Source organism: Bufo gargarizans, chromosome 9 (genome assembly GCF_014858855.1).
Source record: "Bufo gargarizans isolate SCDJY-AF-19 chromosome 9, ASM1485885v1, whole genome shotgun sequence".
NCBI lineage: Eukaryota > Metazoa > Chordata > Amphibia > Anura > Bufonidae > Bufo > Bufo gargarizans.
In genome coordinates this window covers 139,600,042-139,612,569 of record NC_058088.1, presented here as the reverse complement: position 1 = coordinate 139,612,569, position 12,528 = coordinate 139,600,042, and positions in this window count along the sequence as shown.

Here is a 12,528-nt window from a genome sequence, read left to right as displayed (position 1 = left end):
ATTTTTTTTATGCAAAGTTGTCATTTGACAAAGATATTTCTCTCACCCAGCATGGGTATATGTAAAAATACACCCCAAAACACATTGCCCTACTTCTCCTGAGTACGGCGATACCACATGTGTGACACTTTTTTGCAGCCTAGGTGCGCAAAGGGGCCCAAATTCCAATGAGTACCTTTTAGGAGGGCATTTTTAGGCATTTGGATTCCAGACTTCTTCTCACTCTTTAGGGCCCCTAAAATGCTAGGGCAGTATAAATACCTCACATGTGACCCCATTTTGGAAAGAAGACACTCCAAGGTATTCCGTGAGGGGCATGGCGAGTTCCTAGAACTTCCTTTTTGGCACAAGTTAGCGGAAATAGATTTTGTAAGCGAAAAAAAAAGAAATATATATATATATATATATATATATATATCATTTTCCGCTAACTTGTGCCCCAAAAAAAACAAAATTCTAGGAACTCGCCATGCCCCTCACGGAATACCTTGGGGTGTCTTCTTTCCAAAATGGGGTCACTTGTGGGGTATTTATACTGCCCTGGCATTTTAGGGGCCCTAAAGCGTGAGAAGAAGTCTGGAATATAAATGTCTATAAAATTTCACGCATTTGGATGTCATACGGACGTCTAAATGGAGCCTTACAGGAAGGTAATCAGGGAGTCTATATGGGGTGATCACCCCCCTGTAAGGCTCCATTCAGACGTCCGTATGTGTTTTGCGGATCTCCGCTGGCAGGCTGTAGATGAACTAGTTTACCTCCCGATCCTGTGAATGCGCGCTCCTGTGTGCGCGCGATCACAGGAAATCTCGTCTCTCGCGAGATGGCGCGTCAAGGAGGAACAAATCGTCCGCCTCCGGAATGCAATCCTGCGTTAGGCGGTCCGGAGGCAGTTAAAGAGCAACTTGTTACTCTGCTTATTGCTATCTTTTGAAAGTCATCAAAGTTATAAGCAAAACTTGTGCATAGGCGCAGTGACAAGAGGAGCTATGTGCACCATAAATGATCACAGTTTGATATAAAGCCATATTTCCTAACAGTCCTGGATTGTTTGATAGAGTCCCAGTTTGGGGTTGCTCTCCATGGTCACACAATAATTAGCAAGTTAACGTTAATTACAGATACATATTTCACTTGACATTTCAAAATTGTTTAAATTTTTTTTATTTAACCACTTCAGCCCCGCTAGGTGAAACCCCCTTCATGACCAGGCCACTTTTTACACTTCGACACTACACTACTTTCACCGTTTATCGCTCGGTCATGCAACTTACCACCCAAATGAATTTCACCTCCTTTTCTTCTCACTAATGGAGCTTTCATTTGGTGGTATTTTATTGCTGCTGACATTTTTACTTTTTTTGTTATTAATCAAAATGTAACGATTTTTTTGCAAAAAAATGACATTTTTCACTTTCAGCTGTAAAATTTTGCAAAAAAAACGACATCCATATATAAATTTTTCGCCAAATTTATTGTTCTACATGTCTTCGATAAAAAAAAAAAAATGTTTGTGCAAAAAAAAAAATTGTTTGGGTAAAAGTTATAGCGTTTACAAACTATGGTACAAAAATGTGAATTTCCGCTTTTTGAAACAGCTCTGATTTTCTGAGCACCTGTCATGTTCCCTGAGGTTCTACAATGCCCAAACAGTAGAAAAACCCCACAAATGACCCCATTTCGGAAAGTAGACACCCTAAGGTATGGGCATAGTGAGTTCATAGAACTTTTTATTTTTTGTCACAAGTTAGCGGAAAATGATGATGATTTTTTCTTTTTTCTTATAAAGTCTCATATTCCACTAACTTGCGACAAAAAATAAAAAATTCTAGGAACTCACCATGCCCCTCACAGAATACCTTGGGGTGTCTTCTTTCCAAAATGGGGTCACTTGTGGGGTAGTTATACTGCCCTGGCAATTTAGGGGTCCAAATGTGTGAGAAGAACTTTGCAATCAAAATGTGTAAAAAATGACCGGTGAAATCCGAAAGGTGCACTTTGGAATATGTGCCCCTTTGCCCACCTTGGCAGCAAAAAAGTGTCACATCTGGTATCGCCGTACTCAGGAGAAGTTGGGGAATGTGTTTTGGGCTGTCATTTTACATATACCTATGCTGGGTGAGAGAAATATCCTGGCAAAAGACAACTTTTCCCATTTTTTTATACAAAGTTGGCATTTGACCAAGATATTTTTCTCAACCAGCATGGGTATATGTAAAATGACACCCCAAAACACATTCCCCAACTTCTCCTGAGTACGGCGATACCAGATGTGTGACACTTTTTTGCTGCCAAGGTGGGCAAAGGGGCACATATTCCAAAGTGCACCTTTCGGATTTTGCAGGCCATTTTTTACACATTTTGATTGCAAGGTACTTCTCACACATTTGGGCCCCTAAATTGCCAGGGCAGTATAACTACGCCACAAGTGACCCCATTTTGGAAAGAAGACACCCCAAGGTATTCCGTGAGGGGCACTGCGAGTTCCTAGAATTTTTTTTGTCACAAGTTAGCGGAAAATGATGATTTTTTTTTTCTCTTTTTTCCTTACAAAGTCTCATATTCCACTAACTTGCGACAAAAAATAAAAAATTCTAGGAACTCGCCATGCCCCTCACAGAATACCTTGGGGTGTCTTCTTTCCAAAATGGGGTCACTTGTGGCGTAGTTATACTGCCCTGGCAATTTAGGGGCCCAAATGTGTGAGAAGTACTTTGCAATCAAAATGTGTAAAAAGTGGCCGGTGAAATCCAAAAGGTGCACTTTGGAATATGGGTCCCTTTGCCCACCTTGGCTGCAAAAAAGTGTCACACATCTGGTATCGCCGTACTCAGGAGAAGTTGGGGAATGTGTTTTGGGGTGTCATTTTACATATACCCATGCTGGGTGAGAAAAATATCTTGGCAAAAGACAACTTTTCCCATTTTTTTATACAAAGTTGGCATTTGACCAAGATATTTTTCTCACCCAGCATAGGTATATGTAAAATGACACCCCAAAACACATTCCCCAACTTCTCCTGAGTACGGCGATACCAGTTGTGTCACACTTGTTTGCTGCCAAGGTGGGCAAAGGGGCACATATTCCAAAGTGCACCTTTCGGGTTTCGCAGGCCATTTTTTACACATTTTGATTGCAAGGTACTTCTCACACATATGGGCCCCTAAATTGCCAGGGCAGTATAAATACCCCACATGTGACCCCACTTTGGAAAGAAGACACCCCAAGGTATCCAATGAGGGGCCTGGCAAGTTCATAGAATTTTTTTGTTTTTTCGCAAAAGTTAGCGGAAATTGATTTTTTTTTTTTTTTCTCACAAAGTCTCACTTTCTGCTAACTTAGGACAAAAATTTCAATCTTTCATGGACTCAATATGCCCCTCAGCAAATACCTTGGGGTGTCTTCTTTCCAAAATGGGGTCAGTTGTGGGGTGTTTGTACTGCCCTGGCATTTGAGGGTCTCCGCAATCATTACATGTATGGCCAGCATTAGGAGTTTCTGCTATTCTCCTTATATTGAGCATACAGGTAATGAGATTTTTTTTTTCGTTCAGCCTCTGGGCTGAAAGAAAAAAATGAACGGCACAGATTTCTTCATTCGCATTGATCAATGTGGATGAAAAAATCTCTGCCAAAAAATGGAGGGGAAAGGCGTCTGCCAGGACATAGGAGCTCCGCCCTACATCCATACCCACTTAGCTCGTATGCCCTGGCAAACCCGATTTCTCCATTCGCATCAATCGATGTGGATGAATAAATCATTGCCGGGATTTTTTTTTTAATTTTTTTTTATATATATATACAAAGTGTTTGCCAAAGCATAGGAACGCCGCCTCCTCCTCCTCAGCTCGTATGCCTCGGCAAACGTATCTGTCACTGCAGAGGAGAAAATCCCGTCTTGCAGCGCCGCATACACCGACTTGCGTGTAATCTGACAGCAGCGCAATGCTTCTGTCAGAATGCACATCGGTGCTGCAGCTAGTAGATCGGTTGGTCCACCTGGAAGGTAAAAAAAAAAAAAAAAAAAACGGGCCGCTATGCAATAATTTTATTAACTTTGCAACAGAACATGTAACTTTACCTTTTTGAACTGAACATTAACGTGTTTGCTTACTGGTGTGTTTTTTTTTGTTTTTGTTTTTTTTTACCTTTATAGAACAAACCTCTCCTTCCCCATGGGTCAATGTGCAAAGCGCAAATCGCCCAAAGATGTGGCGAAGTGCGTTATGCACTTTGTCCCATGTGAAAGGAGACGTTTGCAGCAGCAGTGAGTGAATGGGCCCTAATAGCCCTGTGTGCCTATCCTGGTGAGATGATCCCTATGCTAATAGTGTACCTGTGAGTGGTACTTCCGGAAACACTCTCCAAAGCATAGGGCAGGGTGGTCAGGACAGAAATAGCGGGTGTCACGCCTTATTCCACTCCTGCTACAGACACGACATCTTTTTCGGGGTGACGGTTGGGTTGAGGTACCAGGAACGACATTGGGGAAATGTCGCTCGTGTAGACGGCTAACTACACTGGTGGATGGGGCCACGGAACCTCCTGGGTACAGGAGGTTCTCGATGATCTCTTCCTGAAATTTGAGGAAGGATCCAGTTCTCCCAGCCTTACTGTAGAGAACAAAACTATTGTACAGAGCCAATTGAATTAAATATACAGACACCTTCTTATACCAGCGTCTGGTTCTGCGGGAAACTAAATACGGAGACAACATCTGGTCATTGAAGTCCACCCCTCCCATGTGGAGGTTATAGTCGTGGACTGAGAGGGGCTTTTCAATGACACGGGTTGCTCGCTCAATTTGTATTGTCGTGTCTGCATGAATGGAGGAGAGCATGTAAACGTCACGCTTGTCTCTCCATTTCACCTCGAGCAGTTCTTCGTTACACAGTGCGGCCCTCTGCCCCATTTCAAGACGGGTGCTAACGAGCCGTTGGGGGGAGCCCGCGCGACTAGTTCGCGCGGTACCACAGGTGCCAATCCGTTCTAGAAACAAATGCCTAAAGAGGGCCACACTTGTGTAAAAATTGTCCACATAAAGATGGTACCCCTTGCCGAATAAGGGTGACACCAAGTCCCAAACTGTCTTCCCACTGCTCCCCAGGTAGTCAGGGCAACCGACCGGCTCCAGGGTCTGATCTTTTCCCTCATAGACACGAAATTTGTGGGTATAGCCTGTGGCCCTTTCACAGAGCTTATACAATTTGACCCCATACCGGGCGCGCTTGCTTGGGATGTATTGTTTGAAGCCAAGGCGCCCGGTAAAATGTATTAGGGACTCGTCTATGCAGATGTTTTGCTCTGGGGTATAAATATCTGCAAATTTCAGGTTGAAATGGTCTATGAGGGGCCGAATTTTGTGGAGCCGGTCAAAAGCAGGGTGGCCCCTGGGACGGGAGGCGGTGTTGTCACTAAAGTGCAGGAAACGCAGGATGACCTCAAATCGTGTCCTGGACATAGCAGCAGAGAACATGGGCATGTGATTAATCGGGTTCGTGGACCAATATGACCGCAATTCATGCTTTTTTGTCAGGCCCATGTTGAGGAGGAGGCCCAGAAAAGTTTTAAATTCGGAAACTTGGACTGGTTTCCACCGGAAAGGCTGCGCATAATAGCTTCCCGGGTTAGCGGTTATAAATTGTGTGGCATACCGATTTGTTTCTGCCACAACTAAGGGCCCTTTCACACTTGCGTTGGCCGGTTCCGGCATAGAGTTCCGTCGTCGGGGCTCTATGCCGGAACAATCCTGATCAGGATTATCCTAATGCATTCTGAATGGAGAGAAATCCGTTCAGGATGCATCAGGATGTCTTCCGTTCCGGAACGGAACGTTTTTTGGCCGGAGAAAATACCGCAGCATGCAGTACTTTTTGCTCCGGCCAAAAATCCGGAACACTTGCCGCAAGGCCGGATCCAGAATGAATGCCCATTGAAAGGCATTGATCCGGATCTGGCCTTAAGCTAAACGTCGTTTCGGCACATTGCCGGTGACGCGTTATACTACCCTACCTCGTGAGATTTCCCTACCCTCTGACTTCCTGTCGCATGAGCGATGACGTCGGGGGGCGTGTCTCACTTTTCTCCATCTGCGCATGCCCAAAAGGACACTCTAGTGAAAAGCTCAAGGCTGAACTTAGCAGCACGCCGGGAACCTGCGCATGCGTCTGGGAGCCAAGGTAGGGAAAAATCACGAGTCAGTGCGCAAGCGCAGTTAACTCATTAAAATCCACCCGATATACGCGCCTGCGCAATGTGATGGTAGGGAAAAATTACGTCCCAGTGCGCAAGCGCCGAGGGTAAGCATGAATATCCATGCCAAAAGCACTTTTAACCCTTTGCAGGAGCTATTCTCATATTGGTTCTTGACTGATTGTCCTCCTATATATAGGTTCTATTATATAGGGGGTCTGTCTGCACAGTATATGGGGGGTCTGTCTGCACAGTATATGGGGGGTCTGTCTGCACAGTATATTTGGGGGGCTGTTTGCACAGTATATTTGGGGGGCTGTCTGCGCAGTATATGGGGGGGTCTGTCTGCGCAGTATATTGGGGGGTCTGTCTGCACAGTATATGGGGGGGCTGTCTGCACAGTATATTTGGGGGGCTGTCTGCGCAGTATATTTGGGGGGCTGTCTGCGCAGTATATGGGGGGGTCTGTCTGCGCAGTATATGGGGGGTCTGTCTGCACAGTATATTTGGGGGGCTGTCTGCGCAGTATATTTGGGAGTCTGCGCAGTATATAGGGGGCTGTCTGCACATTAAATGGGGGGGCTGTCTGCGCATTAAATGGGGGGGCTGTCTGCGCAGTATATGGGGGGCTGTCTGCGCAGTATATGGGGGGGCTGTCTGCGCAGTATATGGGGGGGCTGTCTGCGCAGTATATGGGGGGGCTGTCTGCGCAGTGTATTGGGGGGCTGTCTGCGCAGTGTATTGGGGGGTCTGTCACGCAGTATATGGGGGGGCTGTGTGCGCAGTATATGGGGGGGCTGTCTGCGCATTAAATGGGGGGGCTGTCTGCGCAGTATATGGGGGGCTGTCTGCGCAGTATATGGGGGGGACTGTCTGCGCATTAAATGGGGGGGCTGTCTGCGCAGTATATGGGGGGGCTGTCTGCGCAGTATATGGGGGGGCTGTCTGCGCAGTATATGGGGGGCTGTCTGCACAGTATATGGGGGGGCTGTCTGCGCAGTATATGGGGGGCTGTCTGCGCAGTATATGGGGGGGCTGTCTGCGCAGTGTATTGGGGGGCTGTCTGCGCAGTGTATTGGGGGGTCTGTCACACAGTATATGGGGGGCTGTCTGCGCAGTATATGGGGGGGCTGTCTGCACAGTATATTTGGGGGGCTGTCTGCGCAGTATATGGGGGGGTCTGTCTGCGCAGTATATGGGGGGGTCTGTCTGCGCAGTATATGGGGGGGTCTGTCTGCGCAGTATATGGGGGGGTCTGTCTGCGCAGTATATGGGGGGGGTCTGTCTGCGCAGTATACGGGGGGGGTCTGTCTGCGCAGTATATGGGGGGTCTGTCTGCGCAGTATATGGGGGGGTCTGTCTGCGCAGTATATGGGGGTCTGTCTGCGCAGTATATGGGGGGTCTGTCTGCGCAGTATATTTGGGAGTCTGCGCAGTATATAGGGGGCTGTCTGCACATTAAATGGGGGGGTCTGTCTGCGCAGTATATTTGGGGGGCTGTCTGCGCAGTATATTTGGGGGGCTGTCTGCGCAGTATATGGGGGGGGCTGTCTGCGCAGTATATGGGGGGGTCTGTCTGCGCAGTATATGGGGGGGTCTGTCTGCGCAGTATATGGGGGGGTCTGTCTGCGCATTATATGGGGGGGTCTGTCTGCGCAGTATATGGGGGGGTCTGTCTGCGCAGTATATGGGGGGTCTGTCTGCGCAGTATATGGGGGGGTCTGTCTGCGCAGTATATGGGGGGTCTGTCTGCGCAGTATATGGGGGGTCTGTCTGCGCAGTATATTTGGGGGGCTGTCTGCGCAGTATATGGGGGGGTCTGTCTGCGCAGTATATGGGGGGGTCTGTCTGCGCAGTATATGGGGGGTCTGTCTGCACAGTATATTTGGGGGGCTGTCTGCACAGTATATTTGGGGGGCTGTCTGCGCAGTATATTTGGGAGTCTGCGCAGTATATAGGGGGCTGTCTGCACATTAAATGGGGGGGGGGCTGTCTGCACAGTATATAGGGGGCTGTCTGCACAGTATATGGGGGGGCTGTCTGCACAGTATATGGGGGGGGCTGTCTGCGCAGTATATGGGGGGGTCTGTCTGCACAGTATATTTGGGGGTCTGTCTGCGCATTAAATGGGGGGGACTGTCTGCGCAGTATATGGGGGTCTGTCTGCGCAGTATATGGGGGGGCTGTCTGCGCAGTATATGGGGGGGCTGTCTGCGCAGTATATGGGGGGGCTGTCTGCGCAGTATATGGGGGGGCTCTCTGCGCAGTATATGGGGGGGCTGTCTGCGCAGTGTATGGGGGGGCTGTCTGTGCGGTACAGTATATTGGGGGATGTATGTGCAGCATATTTTGGGGGGCAGTGTATTATATTTGTGGGCTGTGCGTTAGATGTGGAGCTGTGCACCACGTGTGGCCTGTATGTTAGATGTGTACAACCCTAATTTAACAAATACTACAAAACTGCAGCCATCTCGTCACTTGGAGAAGGATGAGAAGCGGCCCCCATCCAGAGGCACACATCTGCCACCAGATCCGTCGCTCACTGGATTCTGTAATCAACGTCTGCTGTGTATGTGTGCACCGTCCGTCTGCTGTGTATGTGTGCACCGTCCGTCTGCTGTGTATGTGTGCACCGTCCGTCTGCTGTGTATGTGTGCACCGTCCGTCTGCTGTGTATGTGTGCACCGTCCGTCTGCTGTGTATGTGTGTGCACCGTCCGTCTGCTGTGTATGTGTGCACCGTCTGCTGTGTATGTGTGTGCACCGTCCGTCTGCTGTGTATGCGTGTGCACCGTCAGTCTGCTGTGTATGCGTGTGCACCGTCAGTCTGCTGTGTATGCGTGTGCACCGTCAGTCTGCTGTGTATGCGTGTGCACCGTCAGTCTGCTGTGTATGCGTGTGCACCGTCAGTCTGCTGTGTATGCGTGTGCACCGTCAGTCTGCTGTGTATGCGTGTGCACCGTCCGTCTGCTGTGTATGCGTGTGCACCGTCCGTCTGCTGTGTATGCGTGTGCACCGTCCGTCTGCTGTGTATGCGTGTGCACCGTCAGTCTGCTGTGTATATGTGCACTGTCAGTCTGCTGCACTATGTCTGTTCTGCCATTTGCTCTAACAATTTTAATTTATTTTTTTGTGTCACAACTCTGACCAGCATGTTCTCCTATGGAACACAAAGTACCTGAAGTGGTAAGAAGAAGCCCATGTGTGAGGCCCGCGCCCTGGTGGGAGCAGTGAAGGGGCATCTGACAGGTGACGAGCTGCTCCTGTGTACTGTGATCACCGCGAGTTCAGAGGTCGGCAACCATAGGCCGTCCACATGCTGTGAATTACATCTCCCATCATGCTGGTAAAGTATTATAGGAGGTGTAGTCCAAAACATCTGGAATACCAAATGCGTATGAATGAAAAGCATGGTGTGTGACTGGTCAGTAACAAGGGTTGAAGCCTTGACGTGGCGTTACTGCTCACATGTGTATCCATGTGCCAATTCAACCAGTGTGAGTGACTGTAATTAATACTGATTAGGTAACTATAAATACTGTGACAATGGAGAATTAAACGACCGTATCTCCTACACACCGCTTACACCGTGACCGTATCTCCTACACACCGCTTACACCGTGACCGTATCTCCTACACACTGCTTACACCGTGACCGTATCTCCTACACACTGCTTACACCGTGACCGTATCTCCTACACACTGCTTACACCGTGACCGTATCTCCTACACACCGCTTACACTGTGACCGTATCTTCTACACACTGCTTACACCGTGACCGTATCTCCTACACACTGCTTACACTGTGACCGTATCTCCTACACACTGCTTACACCGTGACCGTATCTCCTACACACCGCGACCGTATCTCCTACACACTGCTTACACCGTGACCGTATCTCCTACACACTGCTTACACTGTGACCGTATCTCCTACACACTGCTTACACCGTGACCGTATCTCCTACACACTGCTTACACCGTGACCGTATCTCCTACACACTGCTTACACCGTGACCGTATCTCCTACACACAGCTTACACCGTGACCGTATCTTCTACACACTGCTTACACCGTGACCGTATCTCCTACACACTGCTTACACTGTGACCGTATCTCCTACACACCGCTTACACCGTGACCGTATCTCCTACACACCGCTTACACCGTGACCGTATCTCCTACACACTGCTTACACCGTGACCGTATCTCCTACACACTGCTTACACCGTGACCGTATCTCCTACACACCGCTTACACCGTGACCGTATCTCCTACACACCTCTTACACTGTGACCGTATCTTCTACACACTGCTTACACCGTGACCGTATCTTCTACACACTGCTTACACCGTGACCGTATCTCCTACACACTGCTTACACTGTGACCGTATCTTCTACACACTGCTTACACCGTGACCGTATCTCCTACACACTGCTTACACTGTGACCGTATCTCCTACACACTGCTTACACCGTGACCGTATCTCCTACACACCGCGACCGTATCTCCTACACACTGCTTACACCATGACCGTATCTCCTACACACTGCTTACACTGTGACCGTATCTCCTACACACTGCTTACACCGTGACCGTATCTCCTACACACTGCTTACACTGTGACCGTATCTCCTACACACTGCTTACACCGTGACCGTATCTCCTACACACTGCTTACACTGTGACCGTATCTCCTACACACCGCTTACACCGTGACCGTATCTCCTACACACTGCTTACACCGTGACCGTATCTCCTACACACTGCTTACACCGTGACCGTATCTCCTACACACAGCTTACACCGTGACCGTATCTCCTACACACTGCTTACACTGTGACCGTATCTCCTACACACTGCTTACACTGTGACCGTATTTCCTACACACTGCTTACACCGTGACCGTATCTCCTACACACCGCTTACACCGTGACCGTATCTCCTACACACCGCTTACACCGTGACCGTATCACCTACACACCGCTTACACCGTGACCGTATCACCTACACACTGCTTACACCGTGACCGTATCTCCTACACACTGCTTACACTGTGACCGTATCTCCTACACACCGCTTACACCGTGACCGTATCTCCTACACACCGCTTACACCGTGACCGTATCTCCTACACACTGCTTACACCGTGACCGTATCTCCTACACACCGCTTACACCGTGACCGTATCTCCTACACACTGCTTACACCGTGACTGTATCTAACCTTTTGGACTCTTGTACACGACTATATGCACTAAAACATGTATAGTGTTAGCTAACGGGCCATATTGATCGTGCGTACAGGAGCACATGGCATCTTGATGTTGTCCATGTTGTGCCTCACAATGGGCTATTGTCCCGCATTCATATGATCTATTCTCTATTCGTGCTAAGCAATAGTCCCACCTGAAGCTCGACTTGCGCAGCATCATTGTAATCTAGGATTGTGTGTACTCCTGTTGGCACGATCAATGCCAGTGCGGGACATATGGCCCTCTTGTAGGGAATACAGTCGTGTGAAAGAGGCCTTAAAATGAGTTTTCTCATCTCAGACAATAGGGGCATATCGCTTGGATATGCCCCCATTGTCTTATAGCTGCTGTTCCCCGCACCTATATTGAGAACTGGTCCCCGAAATTGGAGTATGGCGCAATGCGCATGCTCTGCCGCCCTCCATTCTTCTCTATGTGAGAGTTGTGGATTAGCAAACAGTGGTCGACGGACCCCATTAAATCTGGTGCCCTCCAGCCACAGCGCTACCTGCTCCGTTCTCAATATAGGTGCGTGTCCCATCGGTGGTACCCACACCTATCAGACAATGGTTGCATATTCAAGTGATATGCCACCATTGACTGGGATACCCCTTTAACAGCAGTTAGTCCCTTGTGTGTCCATTGTGGTAATCACACGAGTTATGTCATAGCGTCATAGGGAAATCATTAATCAAACTGTTACATTACAATTTATTAATGAATTCCTGATGATGCGGATGGACCGTGACTCCCACAAGGGCTCATATGAAAAGGGGCAAGATTGAACAACGAACAAGCCTTTGCTGTTCATGTGCCAATCATAGGTCTACGATCAATAAAGAGCCAAAACATAGCTCATTACTGATGGTATTGTTCATGGTTCACCTTTGGCAATAATGTCGTTTAGGGAAAAAAAAAAATACCAAGGGCTTTTCAATAAACGTACAGTAGTGACCCTATGGTAGTTGTAATGTCACCACAGCGGTAGTGCCAAAGGTTACTGTTACCCTGTACCGGCCAATGAAAACACAAATACATCGAAGTTAACTATACATTTTTTTATTTTTGTATAAATTACAAT